Source organism: Hypomesus nipponensis, chromosome 17 (assembly GCF_054491055.1).
Source record: "Hypomesus nipponensis isolate SF chromosome 17, ASM5449105v1, whole genome shotgun sequence".
NCBI classification, from domain to species: domain Eukaryota; kingdom Metazoa; phylum Chordata; class Actinopteri; order Osmeriformes; family Osmeridae; genus Hypomesus; species Hypomesus nipponensis.
The window spans coordinates 4466773-4489363 of NC_140377.1; the positions used below are offsets into that span (position 1 = coordinate 4466773).

General features: G+C 48.3%; 1 protein-coding gene across 1 annotated transcript in view; it reads right to left on the reverse strand.

Annotated features, from left to right (window-relative positions):
- Nucleotides 1-22591, reverse strand: part of LOC146253072 (inactive phospholipase C-like protein 2) — a 53398-nt gene that overhangs the window by 21148 nt on the left and 9659 nt on the right. The gene's annotated exons all lie outside the window — the stretch shown is intronic.

Genomic DNA, 22591 nt, shown 5'->3' on the forward strand with positions numbered 1-22591 from the left:
CCTTTCATCACAAGCCGATTTCAGAACTAGATTAATGTTTACACAGCGGACCCTAAATCTAAATACAGACTGTCCCTGTGCTGACAGGTAAAGAAAGATTCCAGTGATTCACCTCCCTCTAGGCAATGCGGAACCCCACTGCTCTGAAAGACTGCATTAACTGCCTGTCATCAAATGCTCAGTTATCAGCCAAGCACCGGGCATCTTTATAAAACCCCTCCCTTCCTCCACCTCACCCCCAAGCCAGCCTCTCCTGCTGTGGACGCTCCACACTCTGACATTTCACTGCTTGGTTGACAAAGTGACTCTGTTGCAGCAACTCACGCAAAGGCGTCAGCCTTTGTGATAATCAGATGTGTGTTTAAAATATGTGTCTCCACATGTAATTATTCAAAACCCAGTTTGTATTGCATAACTCCTTGAGAAGGCGCAGTATCATTGTCGCTCTCCCCTCGAGACAAATGGTAATATAATGCTTGCCAGATGAAGTCTGTTTCCTTTTAGAAGAGCAGTGCTCAGTGCAATGATAGGGTATGAAACAGCGAATACCATTGCGGTTTGGCTGGAGTCTGAACAGTTTCTTTTCTCACTGCTAAAGGCCTTAAAAACATATCCCTTTAAACTGCAAATCAGATTTATTGACTTTATAGCTTACATATTTCTGCAGACGATGACACTACACATAGAACAGACCCCTGCCTGCTGATTCAAAGGCTGAGTCAGAACAGAGTACAACAGACACATGAGCCCAGGCATTCATCTGTAAAACTGTGATGGATGAATCGGGCATTTTCACCTCTCCCCAAATAATCTTACGGAAACTGAAGTCAAAGGACTCAACATTTTTGGTTCTGTTTCCAATATTTCTCATTTCATAAAGCTGGACAGTCTCTCATGAGTCTCTCACAATGACAAACTTTGAATATCCTGATTGTAAATCATTTCTATTTGATTTGACCTACGCATTCTTGGCGTCTGCTCTTGGGGAAGGAGAGAGAGAGGTAAGGAGGGAGAGAGGGAGGGAGGGAGGGAGGGTATGTCAGAGGTTCCTAAGCTAGGGGAATAGAGGGTCTGTCTCCCGAGGACAGCAGCTGCCTGTGCAGGCCTGATGCATCCTCCCAAAGCGTGGTTCAGCCACAGCCACAGAGAAACACCTCCGGGCCATCCGTCTTCCACCTGACAGGCAGAAGCAGACGATGCCCGACGCAACATCACGATTAATGAGCACCGCTTGACACAAAGCTTGTGAAATGACACAATCATCGCTCTCCTGCTCTGCCCTTGTTTGATGACCTCCATCTCGTTTTCGTACACATATGGGATCCGAGCATGCTCATAGTCGGTGCAAAGATTCAAAACCCCGACAAAAGATGAATTGGAGACAGTACCATGAAGACAGTACCATGGAGACAGTATCATGGAGACAGTACCATGGAGACAGTACCATGGAGACAGTATCATGGAGACAGTACCATGGAGACCATGGGGATACTGACCAATCCTGGTGTCCGGTATGTTTTTTCCCCCCAATCTCCCCATAATATACTTAGAATTGGCATTCTGTCGATGTGAAAGGCTGTGCCAGAAATCGCCTGGGCAGAGTAAAACCACTTCAGGAAGGTAGTGTCTGTCGGCGCAGCTGGGCCAGCTCCCTTTCTCCGCACCCCCCTAGCCAAACCCCCCCCGCGCCCACATCGATAATGGTGCAGGCCATAATTATGAGATCCCGTTTCAACCTCATACTTCAATGTGTAGGCCTAGTTCTTCCCCCAAGTCCTTCCCCCTTCCTGCCTCACACGAGAGAATACTGCTCACCCACTCAGACGCTGGTCACATATTGTGGACTATTTCGATCCTGAACTAAAAAGAGAAGCGTCTACTCCTTCCTTCTCCTTCCGAATCGCACTACAGACAGGAGAAGACAGGAGGCAGGGGGTAGACTCAGGGGTTAGTGGTGTGGGCATGTGTGGGGCAACTCTGAGGGGCGTGGAGCAGATAATCAGACCATGCTGTGGGGGCTGGATGGAAGGCAGGCCCGGGAGGGCCACTGGACAGGCTTGATTGTTTCCAGGCTTTGAGGAAATGCTGACACCAGAGAAGGTCAAAGGGTTAGTGACCAATCTTGTTTCATTAGCAGACCCTGCCATGTTGTTGCAATTAGCCTGAGCACACAGCAGGACAGCAAGCTGTCTCTTTTCAGATTCTCTTCCTCTCGATCAAACCCAAAGACGACAGATACCATTAGGCATGCAGGTATTCCGTCTTCTTTGAACGTACATGGATTTAATGGATCTAGAGAACTGGGTAGTAACGGTGACCTATAGGTGTTATCGTTCAGTGCTTCAATCACATCAATCCTGCCGGGAACTGCAAGAGGAGGCAAGAAGGTCACGACAGAAAACCGAAATCAAACACAGTCATTGCTCAGGCTTTTCAGTCTTCTTTTCAAACCTCACATGCTCTGAAGCAAATTCACAATTTGACCCTTTCGGTTTTCCAACTCTCTCGCACACCCACATCCCTGTCTCCTCCTCCCTCCCCCTCTCCACCCGCCCCCTGCCCTCTCTCAATTTTCTCACACCCTCTGGCAGTTTTCCTGGCAGGAACGTCCGTTTGTCCAACAGCCTGTCTCCGTCTGTCCTGGTGGTCAGCTGCAGGGACTTTGGCTCGCCTGTTGCTGCTGTTGCTGGGGTGACCGGGGTATTTTGGTCGGGCGTGTGGAGCCGCTGGGCGCCCCAGGCGGGGTCAGAGGGGGGCTGGCTGGGCCTGATGCAGGAGTGACGCTGATGGGGACAGGCAGGCCGCGAGACAGCCCCACTTCCTGTGAAGGGCAGCAGCAAGTCACGCTAGCCAGCTCTCCTCGCATCAACCCTGCCATCCGCCAGACACACACTTGGACACACTCTTCACACTGGGCTCAGCAGAGCCTGGGGAAGACAATCAATGTTCCACTCGCCCTGAGACTGCCTGGATGTATTTGTCCGCAAACGTTTCCCGCCTCAACATCGTATGGATATGGCAAACTGAATATTGTGGAACCTCTCTTCCTTCCTTCCAATCTCCAGGACCAGTCAGACGGGTTTGAAGGATATACACAGCAACAACACTGGATTCTCTCAATATGTCAACATTTTCTTTCAATCATTGCTCATGTGTTCCTGCCCTCCAGCTATCTCCCCTTCTGTGGATCGTCCACCCAAGAATGCAGGACTCTCAGGGCTGGATCCTCACCCGGCCTCTCTCCACTGGGTGTGTGTGTGTTTTTAGGTGCGTGCGGGTGTGTGTATGTGTGTGTCTTGTTTGCCAGATCCCTTAAGGAGCCCTGGGCTCCCCGTCTGGCTGACCCCTCCTACCAGAATACGTAGTGAGATGAAAACAACCACATCGTGTTCACTTCCATGAACAAAAACAACTCCAACACAAGCAACGTAGACAAGTTAGAAAACTTCCAAAACGCTATGCTTAACCCCTTTTTTTTTATTGATCCAAAATAATTGATCACCCTCCATTGTCTCTTTACAAGGGTCTCTGTCCTACTGGTGCATTCACCACTATTGAATAGAACAGCTTTGCTAAACTCAAGCGCTGCTTCAGTCAATCGAGAACTAGTAGAATGTTCGCTGGAACTTCAAGGTTCTATGAATAATCCCCAGAGCCATGGGGAAACGGGAAAAAACAGCATGAACAGCAGAACCGAGCTGGATGACGTCCTCCCTCCCACAGTGACTCATGTTGGGAAGCAGACAAGGGGATCAGAGCATGAAACCCCACACAGACACAGAGACATCAAGTCACGGCAATGCTGCACAGCCCAGCACACAGACAAAGACAATCTAGCAAGCAGGCAGATAGACCAAACCCTAGGCAGACAAACAGGAAGGCGGGCAGACAGACAGACGGAAAGACAGACAGACGGGAACACAGACAAACAGGAAGTCAGAAGTAGAGGGCAGACAGACAGGAAGTCAGGCACACAGGTCTACAAGCAGACAGACAGGCATATCTAAACGTAAGCAAAGGCTGGAGAGACGCAGTCTTGGAGAAGATTTCTCAGCCCAGTGAGCCCAGCATGGTGTCAGAAAGTCAGACTAGACACAACCATGCAAGGTTCCGTGGTACCTTAGCTACCCTCACTCTGTGTTCACCTCAAGTTAACTCTTCAGGCAAGCCTGAATTCAGAGTCAATGGGCTTGAAACGGACATTGTGTCCGTTTTCAACCAGGCTTCAACACTACACAGAATGAGGAATAGAGTAGGAGGAAAGACAGAAAGAGACAGAAGGACAGCGAGAGAATGAAAAAGAGAACAGACAGAGAGACAGGGTGAGGAACTGAAAATTAGAGAGAGATGGAAAGATTGTACTATAAACTGTGAGAAAGTGAGAGAAATCTTCTCACACTGGAGAACAACATTGCTTTGACACTTGTTTCACATGTTTCACATGAGGGATGTTTAAACTCTCACATTGTGTATTTCACTCACGCTCTTAACCACACTGTGTGTGCGTGTGTGTGTTTGCCTGTGCACACTACAATAAGCTTGCAAGGTATTCAGACAGATTGCGCCCTAGCAATCACCTACTTCAAAAGTAAAACCCAATCTGTTGTTAACCGTCTTTCCATCCTCTATTAATGAGATAAACCTCCCCTGAGAACATTCAACAAGCCAAAGTGCACCAAACAACCCACTAATTACGGAACCACAGAGAGGTAGCGGTCAATGCTATCGAGCAACACGAAAGAGCAGAGAATTATAGGCTGTACTAAATATGTCCGTTAAAACACAATCCCCTTTATAAAAAGGCCTGTTTCTTTTTACTGCGCGTCATGAAAACATTCAATACATGTAGTTGCTCATTGGCACTGGGAGCCCATTGGAGCAGGACTAAGTGGTGATCAATCCTCAGCTGCCCACTGATTGGGTGGATTCCTGAGAGGATCTCCAGATCCGCTCCCCTGTGGCAGCCTCCTTCATCTGCTTCACTCCCCTGTTATCCTTCTTACTGTCCTTCCCCATGCATCTCCAAAGGGGCCAATTATTTCTTGTACATCCCATCTCAGACATGATGTATGTGTGTGTGTGTGTGTGTGTGCGGGAGGGGTTAGCGTGTAACTGGATGCTCTTAGGAAGTTGAGACGTATCTGATGTGTGGGTCAGGACTCGTCATGTTCGGCTTTCCTTGATTGCGGTGATGAGATTCCACCTCACCATCGCCTGGATCATGGTCTCTAACGAGCATCGTGTTAGACCCCTATTCTCTCTTTCAGATGTTTAAGCGCGCTCGTCCCCTGACCAGCCAGCGCTCTCCTTGTAGTATCTCATCTTAGAGTTGTCTCATTTCCAAAACGCCTTGCATACAGCCTCAACTTATTTTCACAATGTCTAATCCTCTGTGGAAATCAGTCAGAAAGGGTTAGAGAGGAAGGAAGACTACTGCATGTGGTTGAGAGTTTGCCTTCTCAGAAGTCTGTTTTCCCTTCTGTTGTAAAGCTGTGATCTGTGCCGTGGGGACCTGTTTTAAAGGTCAGTTTATCAGCCCCTGTTCACTATGAAGTTGCTCCATATGATGACAGAAACACCTCTTCAGATCAGACTGGAACACACAAAAACCACCCAGCTTGTCTACAGTGTGCTGATCAATTAGGGATAGCCTGAGGGCGGTTCCTGGAACCTCCAGAACAATCGTTTAATCCTTTCTACTAATGGATATCTGTTCTACTAAAGGTATTGCTCATCACTGGACGTTGTTTCCACATCAACTGATGTTTAATCTAATAGCATTAGCAGTTCCCATCTCCACTCGGAAGGGTAGGCATGTTTGGACCTGACCTGGATAGTGCAGCGTGGTGGTTGTTTGCCCAGTAGAGGACTTGATGGGGAGGGGATAGCTGCTACCAGGGCTCGCAACTCACCACAACTCACTGTCCCAGTACCGTCCCGAAGTGCAAACCCAAACTGAACATGACTTGTCCCAATGTGTAAATTCTTATGTTAGCAGGTAGCTAGCTAATTTACTCATGATAGACGGCCACTGTTTGACAAAGCGCGGCCGCGCACCGTGGAGCAGCGCATAACACATAGCAGCGCTTGTAATGTGAATTCATTGTTCATAGTTTATGGAATTTTAAACTAGAGATAAATGTGGTGATATGTTTCACCCGCCTTGTGTTTAAACGTGTCGAACCACTGGTGTATGCATTTTATATTGTTATGGTCCATCGTCCCAAAGTCTGTGTTGAACTGTCCCAGACATCTTTTTCATCTTTCCCGGCAGGCCGGCACGACGGGACGCCGTTCATCACGAGCCCTGGCTGCTGCTACTACTACATCAACACCTGGGTTACTTGATTTCTCTCCCTCCATAAACTCTTTCCCTGCATTGTCTGCTGTGCTAGCCACCACCGACGCTGCAGAGAGAAGAGATTGATACTGGAAAACAATTAAGGCATGACTAGTGGTGCTGTACGCTGCAACCTCAGGGGAAATGATCTATCACCGCCTGAACATCATCTGACAAAGGCAGCTGTTTGCTACCCCCTCCCACAATAGGCCAACTGCCTGGGCGGACTAAGCGAGCGAAGGAGGAATTCTCCTGGCTTCATACGCCGTCTTGACAGGACTTCCATGCATGTCTATATTCCCCCATATCATTTTCCTCTCCCTATTCAGCAGACAGCTTTCCTTGATCTACTGCTCCCGTCAAAGGCAATGCTCCAGGCCGCCGTGTGAGACATGGGGCTGCTCCACAGTGGTTTTTCCTGTCCGATCTGGTCCTAACATAGGATCTAGTAGTCACTAGTGTCTGACAACAGGGCTTCCGAGGTGAAGCAATAAAGGCTACTCACAAGAGCAATGCTCCACAGACCGATGTGTTCGTCACGAGCATACGCCAGTGACAGAGACAGAGAAGAAAGGCAGAGCTGATTAAGAGAAAATGTCATCCTGCCAATCCTTTGCCAAGTATCTCAGTGGCATTTAGCATCCACCTTGGCGATAAGAACTGTGATATGAGGGCAGGTGGAGCAAGAGAGACAGAGAGAGGGAGAGCGAGGAAAGAAAACTGAAAGGTGACAGATTCTATCAGTGTGATCAAATGGAAGCTAACCCTTTACTCCCAGAACCTGAAACTCAAGCCAGTGAGGAGTCAGAGTTACAGTTGCAGCTCCAGCAGTATATGAAGCCTCTCGGGTTATAAATACACTTTAGGGTTGCGATAAACTGGAGGGTGGGGATAAAGAGACAGAGAGATAATGATAGAGAGACAGAGAGTGCCAGTCAGAGAGACAGAGAGAGGAAAACAGAGTTAGAAAGATAATGACAGAGTTAGAGATTAAGAGAGTTAGGGAGATAAAGAGACTGAGGAGTGATGAAAATGCAGGACATTTTTACTTCCCACGGTTTGCAGCTGAAATTGCAGAGTTTAATCAGTTAACTTCAGATGTGAAACCATGCATTGTTTTAGGTGATAAAATGTAAACAGTGGAACTATCGTTGGATTTTGTCTTTAATTTGCATTACAGAAACAAAGGTTCACAGAATACCAAGCAGTTGAAACCTCTTGTAGTAATAGTATCTTACATATTGTATATTATTTGTAATGTACATTACATGTGTATGTATATTATTATTATTATCATATTTTAATTATGCAAACATATTTTGAATGTTTTATTTTCTTTCTTGTTGTAATTAACTGCATTTCCATTACTATCATAACTATTGTTATTATTGTTATTTATTTTTACAAATGTAAGTGTTATCATAATTTGTATATTTGTTCAATAGAGAAAGAGAGAGAGAGAGAGAGAGAGAGAGAGAGAGAGAGAGTATGTATGTATCAGTATGCCACAACCTGAGAGACAGTGAGTGACCTGGACACACAATGCACACACACAAAGCACAAGCACAACATATACCGTGTGTGTGACTGACGTGTATGTGTATATATGTATATATAATAAGGTACTTAAGGTTATGGTAAAGTCTCCTTTAATATTTCAATTCAATTGAATTTGTCATGTTTGATTGATATTGTATTATCCGGTAACATCAATAGTATACTGACATCAATAGTAACGATATGAATATTGTTTTGTGTTTTAATATTGTGTTCTGTGGTTCCAGCGTTGCTTTGGCAATATGAACATTTGTTTCTTAATGCCAATAAAGCCAATTGAATTGAATTGAATTGAGAGAGAGAGAGAGAGAGAGAGAGAGAGAGAGAGAGGGAGAGAGCGAGAGGGAGGGAGAGGGAGGGAGAGGGAGAGGGAGAGAGAGCTGTTCTCTGCCTTCCACGCGTCCTCAATACTTTAGCCCATCAGTGCCTGTCGTAACCTTGACTGCAGTCTGCATTGCAGCTGATTGAGAAAATAGGTGCCCCAGTCACCAGAGAGCTGTACAGCTGCAGTACAGTACACCTCAACTCCTCCTTTTCTCATCCTCTCTTCTCCTCCTCCCTCCATACCTCCTCTCCTCCTCCCTCCATACCTCCTCTCCTCCTCCCTCCATTCCTCCTCTCCTACAATGTCCTCTGACAGATGTGCCAAGCTCCAGACACACACACACACACACACATGCATAGTCACAAAAGCACACACACACACACACACACACAAACACACACACACACACAGCCACACCCACACACGCACACTGAAATACACACAACTACTCACATTGAGGCACATGATAGTGATACCTCCCTTCCTCGCCAATCTCATCTTTTTCAAGGTCACTCTGTAGTCTGGATGCTGGATGAATACACCAGGGCATCCACACTGTTCAGTGTTCTAAACCATGCACATACACAGCAGCTCTTTTCTTCTTCATCATATTCCTGAACACACACTCGCAAACACAAAGTACTGCACACGTAAACTACCACAGTGTGTTTTGTATGTTCTCTTTGTGATCCAGGGCCAGATGCAGGCAGGGAAGAGAAGGGGGAGGGATACAGAGAGAGAGAGAGAGAGAGAGAGAGAGAGAGAGAGAGAGAGAGAGAGAGAGAGAGAGAGAGAGAGAGAGAGAGAGAGAGAGAGAGAGAGAGAGAGAGAGAGAGAGAGAGAGAGAGAGAGAGAGAGAGAGAGAGAGAGAGAGAGAGAGAGAGAGAGAGAGAGAGAGAGAGAGAGAGAGAGAGAGAGAGAGAGAGAGAGAGAGAGAGAGAGAGAGAGAGAGAGAGAGAGAGAGAGAGAGAGAGAGAGAGAGAGAGAGAGAGAGAGAGAGAGAGAGAGAGAGAGAGAGAGAGAGAGAGAGAGAGAGAGAGAGAGAGAGAGAGAGAGAGAGAGAGAGAGAGAGAGAGAGAGAGAGAGAGAGAGAGAGAGAGAGAGAGAGAGAGAGAGAGAGAGAGAGAGAGAGAGAGAGAGAGAGAGAGAGAGAGAGAGAGAGGAGAGGAGAGAGATGGAGGCAGAGAAGAGGAGGATGGAGGTGTAATTGGCTGGCGTTCAGGGCAGCACAGCCACCTGAGTAGGAGAGGAGAGTGTGTGTGCACGTGGGAGGAAGGGCAGGCAGATTACTATTCGAGCCAGACAGTTCTGCCAAGGCCGTCTTCCTCCAAGTCTAAGCTGGGCTCCTTATTTGGGGAAACTGAAATATGTCTGTGAACAGACTTTGATAAATGATGCATTTTGCCTGTGACACATTGCACGCCCGCATCTGAGAAGCCCACTCAGCTCTATAAATATCAGCCGTTACGCCGCTCCTCGCCGGGCTCCTTCTGGGTAACAGAGGACCAGGAGAGAACACTGACTCTTAGATCTTTCCAACTCTAGAAGAAATAACAACGGAGGCCCGTCGGCAGTGTGCACTCTGCTACTTTTGATCTCTGACGAGATCAATCCATCAATTCCCCTCCGCTTCCTTCGACTCATCCCTACATGTCCTTGACCATACACGGGCATCTGTGAGGCGGTGCAGCTGCTGATTTCGAATGAAATCTTCTTAATCCTTTTCAAACTGGAGATCAATGTGTATGGGATACGGCTGGCTGAGAAGGAGAAAGGAATTTTAATAAGATCTGGGTCTTGGTTGTTGAAGCACTGGCAGGCAGGGAACAGCCATGGCATTAAACAGAACCGCCACATCCCAGTGGGGTCTGTCTCAGAGCAGTCAGATGACCTGGCCATGTTAGCGGTCTTTGCCTCACAAGGAGATCAGAGTCATTCTTATTGGAGTCAATCACACCGCATTGATTCTGTTGCTGGTGTTAATATGAGTTATGACTGACAGTAACCTGTCTGTTCCTGTGTGGAAGACACATGTCACATGACACATGTCACATGACACATGTAGGACATGGCTGAGTGAGCACTGAAGGTGAGCGAGTGTGTGTTGGTGTGTGTGTGTGTGTTGGTGAAGGGGAGACCTGGGGCAGTGTGTCCACTCTGCAGAACAGCTCTTAGTGAAGGTGACCCGCTGACTGCTCCAAGAGTGACTAGCAGGAATGAGAGTAGGTTTCACCCTGAGATGGGAGGATGGGAGAGAAGGGGAGGGGGAAGGAGAGAAGGGGGGCAGAGAGAGGGAGAGGAAAGAAGGGGAGAGGAAAGAGGAGAGGAGAAGAGAGGACGGAAGAGGAGAATTGAGGCATGAAGAGGAGAGGCTGGAGGAAAGCAAATGATTCCCCCTGAGGGATCCCACAGAGGGCAAATGGGGCTCCTTGAGTGTCCGGCAACCCTGCTAGTAAGGTCAGGATTCCCTTTGAGACTGACGAAGCGCTGTAACAACCCTGTAAGAGCGCAGGCTGCAGCAGCCTGGGCCTCCAACACCACCTGACCCACTTTCACCAACAACCTCAAGTCAGTGACGAGGACAACCAACCCGGGATTACAGGAAGAGGCTGAGGGCTGGGGCTTGGCAAGAGAATCTTCCTCACGTGTCCGTGTAGGAAACGAAGGGAATGAGAGAAGGGGAAGAGAAGAGAGGAGGAGGGAAGATAAGGAGAAGAGGTTCCACTTATCTCCCCAGTGCAGAAGGAGTGTTCCTGAGGCCGCAGCCTCACCCACTCAGAGATGATATTGACCACTGTTGATCCCTGGGGCCTGCCTTCTCTCCAGACTATCACACGCCACCATCGCTCCTCGCCAGGAGGGTGTGTCTTCCTGAGTGAGTGTGCGTGCGTGTCGTGTGTGATTTTGGAGGCGAACCGTAGAGGGTTAGAGAACCAGAACAAGATGTTGCTCACGAGCTAAATCTTCATTTTGAAGCCAGACAACCATATCTCACACGCTGGACATAATTGTTATTGGCTCAGCGTACTGAAGCCAAGGCAACAGTTCTCTTGTCTGCCATATCTTCGAGTGTTACGGACTGGATCCCAGCTTCAGCACAGATCAGCTCTGCTCCAGAGAGATCCTCTCCTCGGTTAGCTGCCTGGTCTGTGTGTCATGTGAACGGGCCAGTCCCACCAGGATGGAGGGCGAGGGGAGGATGTGGCTGGAATCCTCCAAGCTCTTCTCCCAGCTCTTCAGCTTCACAGAGGCTCTCACTGGAACATCTATGTCTCTGTCTCTCTGTCTCTCTGTCTCTCTGTCTCTCTGTCTCTCTGTCTGTCTCTCTGTCTCTCTCTCTCTCTCTCTCTCTCTCTCTCTCTCTCTCTCTCTCTCTCTCTCTCTCTCTCTCTCTCTCTCTCTCTCTCTCTCTCTCTCTCTCTCTCTCTCTCTATCTCTATCTCTATCTCTCTCATAGGTTTGTCTGTCTCCCGATTGGGCCTGCTACCAGGAGACTCTGCAGCGTGTGAAGTTACAGACAGCAGACACTATTAACAAATGCTTAATTAACGTGAGCTCAAATGAAGCGTGAGCCATATGAAATAGGGGACGGTCTAGGGGTAATTGCTGGTCTTTTTAATGAAGGTAACCGAGAAATAATTAACTGTAATCTCCCGCAATAAACGTCAAGGAGATATTGTCGATAAGGAGAATCTCACTTACGGTGCACTACACAGACAATGTGACAACATGATTCAGTCGAGTGTATGGAGCTGTGTCAGTTTCACTGTGCACTCCTGTACTGTGCTACTATATTGTACTGTGCTATGTTGCACTGAGCTATGCTGCGTTATGTTACGCTGCACTGTGCTATATTGCACTGACCCTAGCAGCTCCCTGGTGCTAATGGATAGAGCTGGCTGGACTAGTCCCTCTGCTCCTAGCATGACTACCCTCTGTGACTGGGGTTGTCTGGACACAGCCTGGGGTAGGAACACGTCACCCACACTGTTCATGACCCTGGAGAGGAGTGGAGTGTCAGAGTCTGGGAGAATCCGTGTTTGTGTGTGTGTGTGTCCTCTAGATGTACAGACTGGGAGGGGTGGGGGGGGTGGGAGGGCGGGGTGGGAGGGGGGGGGGGGTCAACGATTCTGTCAACGATTCTGTTGACTCCACACATCCAGTGTATGAGCAGTGTAACTCTCGGGGGGTTGTGGGAGCGTTTGGCATGTGTGTGAGGGGTTTGTTTCAAGAGGAAAGCAGTCAGTGTTATGTACAGTACTTGATGGACCAAACAAGACCACCGGTGGTATTCCTGGCCTGGCTGCAGCTTCGAGCGAGCGTCTGTGTGTGGGTGTTGGAATAGAGACAAGAGTAGGCCAGGGCAGGGGCAGAACAGCTGTTAGAGGCTCATGGGATAGCTCCCACTCCACAGAGAACCTTATCCCTGCCACAAAGCTTTTAATTAACCACAGATGCGAACCCCTCTAATCCACAAACACTATCTTTGAAATATAGATCAGCAACAACTAAGGCAAATTGTTAGACGCAAAGATAATTAAAGGTGAAAAAAAAAAACACGTCACGTGATTTGTGTGCTTACATACTGCAGAGTTTTAGACCTTTCGATTTCAGCTACAAAAATGTATGTAGTGTTGAACTATGGGTAATGCGGTGCTTGGAGACAATTTATCTCTGGAATATGAAAGGTGTTCTCTATCCAGGAGCATTGAGCTCAGCACCGATTCAGTCATTCCTCCTGCTGTCCTTTGGGTCCTCTCTGCCGTTCTCACCCATCTTCTCTCACAGCATAGCAAGCATTCCTCCCTATTTCTCATCAGGCATGTCTTCAGACAGCCCTATCTTCACTGTGAGGAAATATGACTGCTATACATCTTTTTTTTTTTTCTCCACACTGGCGTATTTACTGAAAGTTTCTTTAATCACTGGGCAGAACGTTCAGGAGGCTTCTTTGTCATTTCCAGTATGGAGTTGCTGATGTGATTTAGCACACTGCGGCCGATCCAGCTAGCTGATTTACTACAGTAATTATGGACAAGGGCAGAGATGTAACAACTGGTCCACATGGTGTGCTATCCTGAAGGAGGTGGTAACATTGCAGCAAGGTGAGTGCAATATAGAAACCTTACAAAAACGCCATTTAAAAAGGACGATAAATCTTCAGACAACAACAAAAATCAGCGATTTTCAGTTCGATTCCCGGCCGTGCCAAATGACATTGTGTCCTTGGGCAAGGCACTTCACCCTACTTGCCTCGGGGAGAATTTCCCTTACTGTAAGTCGCTCTGGATAAAAGTGTCTGCTAAATGACTAAATTTAAATGTAAAAATGAAAGAGTAATCAAAGGCTTGCATCCCTCTGTCTCTCTTTTGCTCCCGCTCTTGGAATGTACAGAGACAAGGCGAGGGCACATGAAGGACTAGATTGCATACTGAAACACACACAGACAGACACACACACACACACACACACACATGCACACATTCAAACACGGATCAGATCATCTGATCAAACACAAGGCAGACAGAGAGAAGCAGCAAACTCTCTAATCCTGTAAGATTGTCATCAGAGAGCAAACACTATGTTAAACTGGGGGTCTGAAACCAGGAGACAGACTCACCTTCATCAAGGTAAACAGAAGCAAAACTACTACATTTACCAGACGCTCTTATCCAGAGCAACTTAAAGTAAGTACAGGCATTACCTTTATTACAAGACCTTACCCCCAAGGCAAGTGCCTTGCCCAAGGACACAATGTGATTTGGCAAGGCGGGGAATCGATCCGGCAACCTTCTGATTACTAGCCCGTCTCCCTCACCGCTCAGCCATCTGACTCCCTATCCCTGTCACTGACTATGTATGCACTGTGTGTACGACACAAAGTGGGTAGAATATTCCGCTCTCATGCTAGATCCAGTAGGCTGCTAGGCAACCATAGTGGGTCATAACATTGTTTCTACTCCAGTTTTACAGACTGAGCTAAACGGCTGTGTCTATCACTGTTCTACTAGATTTTGATAGAACCAGATGGTTGTCAACTTTCAGTTGATGGCATAGGAGTAATGTAATGCATTGACCTTTTTAGAGTTTAGTTGATTTTAATTCTGCTTTTTATTCTGTTGGCAAGAAATTAGCAGAAGAGAAAGGATAATGAATAATCGAATGGGGCACATATCCACCAGATACCTGACATAGCATGGTTGCCATACTTATATAAATACAAAATAAACTGAATGTACACTGTTCATCAGACAAATTGACACTTGAAATGAAGATTGTTAATATGCCCAGTTCACCACAAGCTGTGAACGTACAAAAAGAATATCTACCAGCAAACATCAACGGCATTTAATGCTACCGTTACAGGGGATAGTCCTCTCACACACAGACACATGCGCACACATAGTTCTCAGAGCAGCTCTCTTCTTCAGTCTTGTGTACCAAGTTTTCCTCCACGGCATGGGGTCATCCCACAGTGTGAGCTGACTGAATATGTCTGGACTCACTGCCTGGAATGTGGACCCTCTCATGGTGAGACAGAGAGACCCCAAAGCAGAATTCAAGCCCTTCGTTATCCCCCTCAAAAACTCTAAGAGTGTTTTTTTATCTTGCAGTACATTCACTGCAAGTAGGGTGAAGTGCCTTGCCCAAGGACGCAATGTCATTTTGCACGGCCGGAAATTGAACCGGCAAACTTAATAGTCTGTTTCCCTAACCGCTCAGCCATCTGACCCCCTATGTAGTAGTAGGTGACATTTTCGGGACACACTGAAACGGGGTTCACCTCCATCCCATAATGCCAGGGTGTCGTTCGCCAGCCTCTGCAGCACCCGGTGAGCATACATCTGCAATGCCTCGGCTTTTCCCAATGTTGTTCACGCTGCATTACAGGCTGCATGTCATGCACACACATTTAGCAGACATTTCATTTAACACAGTGAAAAAGCAGACATTTCATTTAGCACACAGTGAAAAAGACATGAGAGATCATGCTTTGGTGGCAATAAACTCGTTGACACGTTCAATCTGGTGTGTTTTAGTGTTGGCACAACGTGGAAGACCCCTGGGCCCCAGGAATAATAAGCTGTACTAGAGATTGATGGCCTCTTTTTCGCTAGGAGACAGAGGGATTGATTGAGCAGGCCTGTGATATTGAGATCCACTGGCGCTGATCAATTGAAAATGAGGTAGTTAAGATAAACTGGAAGATATATTCAGGGAACCCCTGGAAACAACAAAACACGTGTACCCGTGTACATACGGATCGTGCCGTGAAAGAGGTGGCAGATTTTCAACAGCCCAGACGCAATCGGTTATGGAATACACCCACACACCAGTTTCGACGAATAGATACACTTGTTTGAACCAGTCCAAAATGATCAATATTTATTGGCAAAACTGAATCTTCGGGAAGAGTATGATTTGCTTAGCAGATAGAACAAGTCGGAACATTCAATTAGGAATATTGCTTGAACAGCTTTAAGCTAGCAATTCTTTACGCAAACACATCAGTGGCCATACAGCCATGAGAAAAAAGTAACTTCATACTCCTGTTCTCTGCTTGCTATGATAAAACACCAGTGAAACTGCTGAATAGTCAAACTCAATGTAGATAAAAAGTCAAATGGGTGTAAAATACACATATTTTGTTTTAGATTTTTTTTCGTTTTGTCTGGGACACAAAGTTTCTTTCATTTACCTAAGGCATGGCCTTTTCATAAAAAGATTTAAGAAAAAAAAATACTGTCTGAATACCCAGTGAACATCAATGTAGAGTATTAAATTCCATGAATTCAGACCCTTCTTCTTAATTGAAAAGGCGGAAAGAGAGCGGCGAGGATATAGTAACCTAGCAACTCTCTACAGCGCTTTTCATTTGTTAATTCACACTCTAACAAGGTTGGTGACAGGTCAACTCCACCCACCTTCCGGAAACAGACTGGAAGCTGCCCAGAGAATGGACAGTGAGTATTTAGCTTGTCATCCACGTATGAATAAAATTGCATGCCACACCAGTCCATAACACACACACTTGTTGGTGGGAGAAGAAAAAAAATGCAGCTCACTCTCTGACTCCCTCTCCTCTTCTACCATGGCTGTCAAACGTAGCTATGAAGGGTTTTCCATCAAACCGTGATTGGATAACAACCCTGGGATGGACTGGAGGCAGACTGGAGGCAGACTGGAGGCAGACTGGAGGCAGACTGGAGGCAGACTGGAGGCCGCTAGCACAATAGAATGACTCACGGCGTCCAGCAGCGAGCCACGACGCCGGGGGTGCCTCCGAAGGAACGGATGGATTGCGAGGAGGACTAAGCAGGGCTGGGAGTCTGTGGAGCCTGGTGGGAGCTGCACTTCTCACTCCTGGCGGTCCGCCTGGCGGTGGAGGTTGGAGGGGAAACGAGGGTGGTGGGGGGTGGGGGGTGGGTTGGAGAGCATCAGGTTGCCAGACTGCCATTAGTCTTTCTGTGGGCTCTTGAGGGAGGCCTCGTGGGCCTGGGTTCTGTGTGGTGGTGGTGTTCTGTGTGGTGGTGGTGGTCCGAGTGCAGCGTCAGCAGAGCGGAGCCACCAGAGCAAGGGTGGAGCTGGCTCGCTACACTCTTTCTTTCAGAGGGTTTGAAACAAAGCCAACCCGCCACCACATCAATGCACATCCGCTATTTAGCATAGGCCCCCCGCCCACACGCATGAAATGAAATGCCGACACACACACACACACACACACAGGTCGCCTTTGCCTTAGGCTCAGTTTGAGTCCTAGTGCGGGTCCTCACAACGCTTCTGTAGCGGCGTAAGCCAACAGTCTGCTCAACCTGGAAGGCAGCGGGTTACAACCTAGTAAAGCGTGCCCTTCCAGATGGTTCCCAAACACACACACACACACACTCACACTAAGACAACACACATCCACACACACTGACACACACACACTTAGACACAGACTCCGCAGAACTGATTTACAGTAACTTCAGCTGGTGCTCAGCTCCTGTTTTACTTTTGAATATCGGAAGATAAGAACAGCCATGTATCTCCTTTCACTATAACTTTATTAAACCACTGGCTGCCTCCACCACCCACATTGTACATCGGATACCCTGTGTACTTCCACTGTGCATTCATCCATGTGCTGGGTTAACACTAAATAGTCTCACCCTCTCTCAGTCCCTCAGATGAAAAACATATGAACACTTATAATGACCTGAACAGATGGCAGGGACTGTTGTTCCCATAACACTTCCCCAGGGAATGGTGATAGCATAAGGGCCCGGTCCACAGGCTTTAGCTGAGGTGAAGGAAATCACTCGCAAACTCCTCAAGGTCTACCTACCACCTACCTCCCAACCCTACCTCCACCTACCTCCCAACCCTACCTCCACCTACCTCCCAACCCTACCTCCCTTCACACACTTCACAAATACAAGCGTCCCCAGAAAGGGTGGTGAGAGAGAAACACGACGAAGAATAACATCACTAACAACGTGACCTTTAAAGACAGAGACATTGTGTTTTAATGGCTTTCCGTAGGTGATGTTCATGGCAGAGGCAAGGTGGCTATGCAGAGGTCTCCCATGGTGATGCACCTGGGGACGGACTCTAGGGGACTAAGCTAGCTCCTCTGGAAAACACTCCTCATCCCCCAGCATGTTCACCAGCCACATACTAAGGGATGTGGGACAGCGGACAGCAAAACATGAAGGCACCACAGAGTACCGGGGCACACAAACATGCTCATAGATCAGGAAATACAATCACCAATCGTGTCAGGAGGAGATCAATACTAGGGTCTGGGGGTAGCAGCCATCTGCAGGGCTGGAGATGTTCAGGACTGATAACAGACCGTGTCCTATATCACCTCTGCAGCGTTTACTCTGGGAAATGTGATCCTCCTCTCCTCTTCTCTCTTCTCCTTTCTGCAGCATCGCAGCGAGAAAGGAGGAGTGCTGTAGTCTTCTCTCCTCTTCTTCCCTCCCCTCTTCTCTCCTCTCCTATCTTCTTCTCTCCTCCCCTCCCCTCTTCTCTCCTCTCCTATCTTCTTCTCTCCTCTCCTATCTTCTTCTCTCCTCCCCTATCTTCTTCTCTCCTCCCCTCCCCTCTTCTCTCCTCCCCTATCTTCTTCTCTCATCTCCTTCCCTCTTCTCTCCTCTCCTCACCTCCCCATCCTATTCTCTCCTTTCCTCCCCTATTCTCTTCATATCTCCCTCCCCAGTCTGCTTCGTGCGGGTGTATGTGTGCGTGTCTGTGTGTGTCCGGCATGCATGCATGCTTAGTAAGTGTGACCCTAAGCATGCATGTGAAAACCTGCCTGTCCTCCGCTTCGCTGGCATCAGTGTTTGATTAACTAGCCTGGAATCCCACTGCTCCACAGTGATCTCTGTCAACTGAATCGTAATCAGTCTTAAGGTTCTGCTGACCCCCACCGAACTCTCCTCCGGACAACTCTATCCCCCACCAAGCTCCTCCTCCACAGCCTCTCTCCACCCTCCTCCTTCTGCCTTGTAAACATCCGCTGCTACTGTCCGTCCTTCTTTCACCTTGAACGCTGCCTTCCTGTTCTCTCTTCACAGCTCAAAAATGTAATACCCTTTTCTTCCAACAAGACCGAAGTGTCTTTCTCTCGCGCGTGTACCGTGTTTACTCTCCATACAGATTTCTCTTTGCGTCACACTTTGACTCGTTATCAATTTTTTTGAATGGACTAGGGGGAGGTTTTGCTCTCTCTGTCTTACTCACTTTAAATTTCTCTCTCTCTCTTCCTTTCTCTTTCTTTCTGCTCTCTGCTATGTGCATCTACTTACCGTGCTATATCATATGACACCCTGCAAACACTGCTCTCTCTCTCTCTCTCTCTCTCTCTCTCTCTCTCTCTCGTTCCCTGCTGCTCCATCTCTCCCTCCCTCTCTCCTCTATGGCTAGACCCATGCGGTGCCAATTTGTCGTTGTGAAGAGTCGTACGATGGTTGTTTTAGTGTGATGAGAAGGCCCACACACACACACACACACACATAAGACCCTCTCTGTAGAGCCTGTGTGGCATGCAGGAGAGGGGGGCGGCACAGCAGGGGCTTGCATTGTCGTAGCCACCAAACCTGCTTGTACAGTCCATTCACATACTCCTGCTGCCGCCGACAGGCCTCCTTCATGATCAGCAGGAGCACACAAACACGGGCGGCAGCGTAAACAAAAAGTGTATACACGAGGGGGGTGACGGTACTCGTTTACGAACCGAGCCGTCGCGGTCCGGACGAGGAACACATCTGAGTCAGTCACGGGCGTTGCTACTTCATGGAAACTGATTGTGAGGTTGATCGGATGAAAAGAGCGAAAACGCACACAAAGTTTTCCCCCTCATCTGGGATTTGTTGTGTGGCAGACGGCAGGGAGAGGTGAGAGGAGGGGGTGACTGATGGAAGATATCTGGCTGCCCGTTGGATCCACCCCCGAGCCATGTAGGGACTTCCTGCAGTGAACGATTCATTGATTGAGTGTTATATGCATATATGAAGGAAGCGTGACCAGAAACTGTTTCGTATGTGACGGATTAAATATATATCTGCCTGGACATTGGACTGTGTGTGTCCCGGTTTGTTATTGAGCTTGATGTGTGGAAACCCCACTCCCCTTAACCTGCTGCTACAGTTACCTTTTCCTGTTGTACTGAATTTGTATCGATCCGTAAGCCCCAAACCGGGGTACATACCGAACCTTGACTTCTGTGTGCCGTTACACCCCTAGTAATTCCCACACACGTAATCCCTGGGACTTTCTCTGGCTTTCTGAGAACCATATAAGGGAATTCAGTCAATCAAAGTGTGAGATTGCTGGTGTACAGAGTGAATACCAACTACCTGGAACATGCAGAGGATGTACAGTAAGCAGCCATGCATCTACAATGCTCGGCCATGGGCACTTTCTGAGAAACAATGTTTGTGCTGCTGTTCTGCTCTGGCTCTCTCACACATGCACAAACACGTACCCGCGCACACAAACTAGACAATATGCATGAAGTGTGTACTCAATCCTTTTCTATTTTCTCTCTCTCTCACCCTCTCCCCCCCCCCTCTCTCTCTCTCTTTCTCTGTCTAACCCCTCTGTCCCCCATCTCTCTCACCCTTCCCCCTCCTCTCCCTCTTTTATTTTCTATCTCTAGAGTGGATCTTGGCCAGTGTTCTCTCCATCTCTGGGTTGTTTTGTTCCGGTGCTGCTACTCTGTGAACAACCAAGCTCTCAATTAGTCACTTGCTTTGGCATAATTGCGGTAATTTCAGCAGCCCCCCTATTGACCCCTGGGATTAGGGAAGAGATGCAGCAGGCGCTCTCGTACTGGAAAGAGAGAGAAAAAGGCGGAGTGAGCCCCCCGGCGAATGGGCTCTCGAGTGCCACTAACTGGCCCAATCACAATCACAAACACCCACAGGAGCAGTTACATAAGCCTCCCAGGTCACCTCAACCAGCGGGCTTGATTGTGTGGCTCCTTCATGCTGATCTGTTGGTGATGAACACAGACCAGCTCTGGCTAGGGAACAGCCGGTCAATAAAGCGCGCCGGAGGTTTTAATTGGTTAGGCAAACACAGTGGAATCCTGCTAACAGGGAAGGGGGAGAAAGCGTGTGACTTCATAAATGGAGAAAAACAAAAAAAGGAGAAGGAAGTGGATATTGGCGTGGAGACGGAATTCTAAACGCAAACATCAACACACGAACCCAGAACACCCACGGTCTCCCACGATCCTTCCTGCTCTCTCCCTCTATCTCTCTATCCTGCCTGTCAAACATGAGCAGAGATGGGATTAATACCCATACGTCTTATCTTTCCTTCCCTCTCCTCCCTCACCCTTCTCATCCCCTGCCCTCCTTTTCCTCTCCTGTCCACTGCTCCCTTGCTAGGGTCCTCTCATATCTGGAGGCCTTCCTCTGCAGACACTTACTGCAGACATACACGGATCTCAGGGATTCCATACTCTCCCTCTCTCTCCCTCTCTCTCCCTCTTTCTATCTTTATCACACATACACACAGTTTACAGCCTACACAAACTTGAACTGCCCGTTTGACTGGTGACCTCACAATGTCAGCCCCACACACCAGCCTCACTCCAACACAAGCCATTTATAACACTTTTATTTCAGGACGTTGAAACTGGCTGAACATGTCCTGTCAACAGAGCGTCATACGGAGGCTGTCAGCTGGGGTTTTCTAAAGAGAGGTCACAGATTGGGTTCAGACAAATGAAAGTCTTACGTAACAGCATTTTCAGCGTCTGAAAGCGGGTGGCTGGAAACATCAATACATGTGACAGGATTTACACTCTACTTGACCAGAACAGGGCCATCTGAGAGAACTGGGTGGAGGCCCCACCAGGGTGGCCTGTACAGAGGCCATCTGATGTAGGGGTTGCTGGGGGAACAGTCTCTAGCTGGGGTTGCTGGGGGAACAGTCTCTAGCTGGGGTTGCTGGGGGAACAGTCTCTAGCTGGGGTTGCTGGGGGAACAGTCTCTGGCTGGGGTTGCTGGGGAAACAGTCTCTGGCTGGGGTTGCTGGGGGAACAGTCTCTAGCTGGGGTTGCTGGGGGAACAGTCTGTGACTGGGGTTGCTGGGGGAACAGTCTGTGACTGGGGTTGCTGGGGGAACAGTCTGTGACTGGGATTTCTGGGGGAACAGTCTGTGACTGGGGTTGCTGGGGGAACAGTCTGTGACTGGGGTTGCTTGGGGAGCAGTCTGTGACTGGGGTTGCTGGGGGAACAGTCTGTGACTGGGGTTGCTTGGGGAGCAGTCTGTGACTGGGGTTGCTGGGGGAACAGTCTGTGACTGCTGTGGGTTGGCTGGGGGACCTCTCTGGCTGTTTAGACTAACACTAACAGAGGTGTTAATGGCTTGGATGCAGACCACACTATCCTCTTTTCTGAAACTATTTTCTCCTTCACTCAGGCTCGTTCTACCTCCTACTGCAGCCCTCTTTCTCTGTCTCTCCTCCAGCCCTCTTTCTCTGTCTCTCCTCCAGCCCTCTTTCTCTGTCTCTCCTCCAGCCCTCTTTCTCTGTCTCTCCTCCAGCCCTCTTTCTCTGTCTCTCCTCCAGCCCTCTTTCTCTGTCTCTCCTCCAGCCCTCTTTCTCTGTCTCTCCTCCAGCCCTCTTTCTCTGTCTCTCAATCTCTCTTTCACACTCTTTCTTTCACACTCTGTGTCCTAGCACTCAGAAGAGCAATATTGTTCCAGTCATTGATCCATGTTTTACACTTCCTAGCTAGCCCAGCATGGGTAAAAGTCAAAGGCCAGTCCCTAGGCTTAACCACTGCACAGGAACCCTAACACTGGAACCAGGCACAAGCACGCACCCACACACTGTGACACGCACACTAACATACACACACACACAC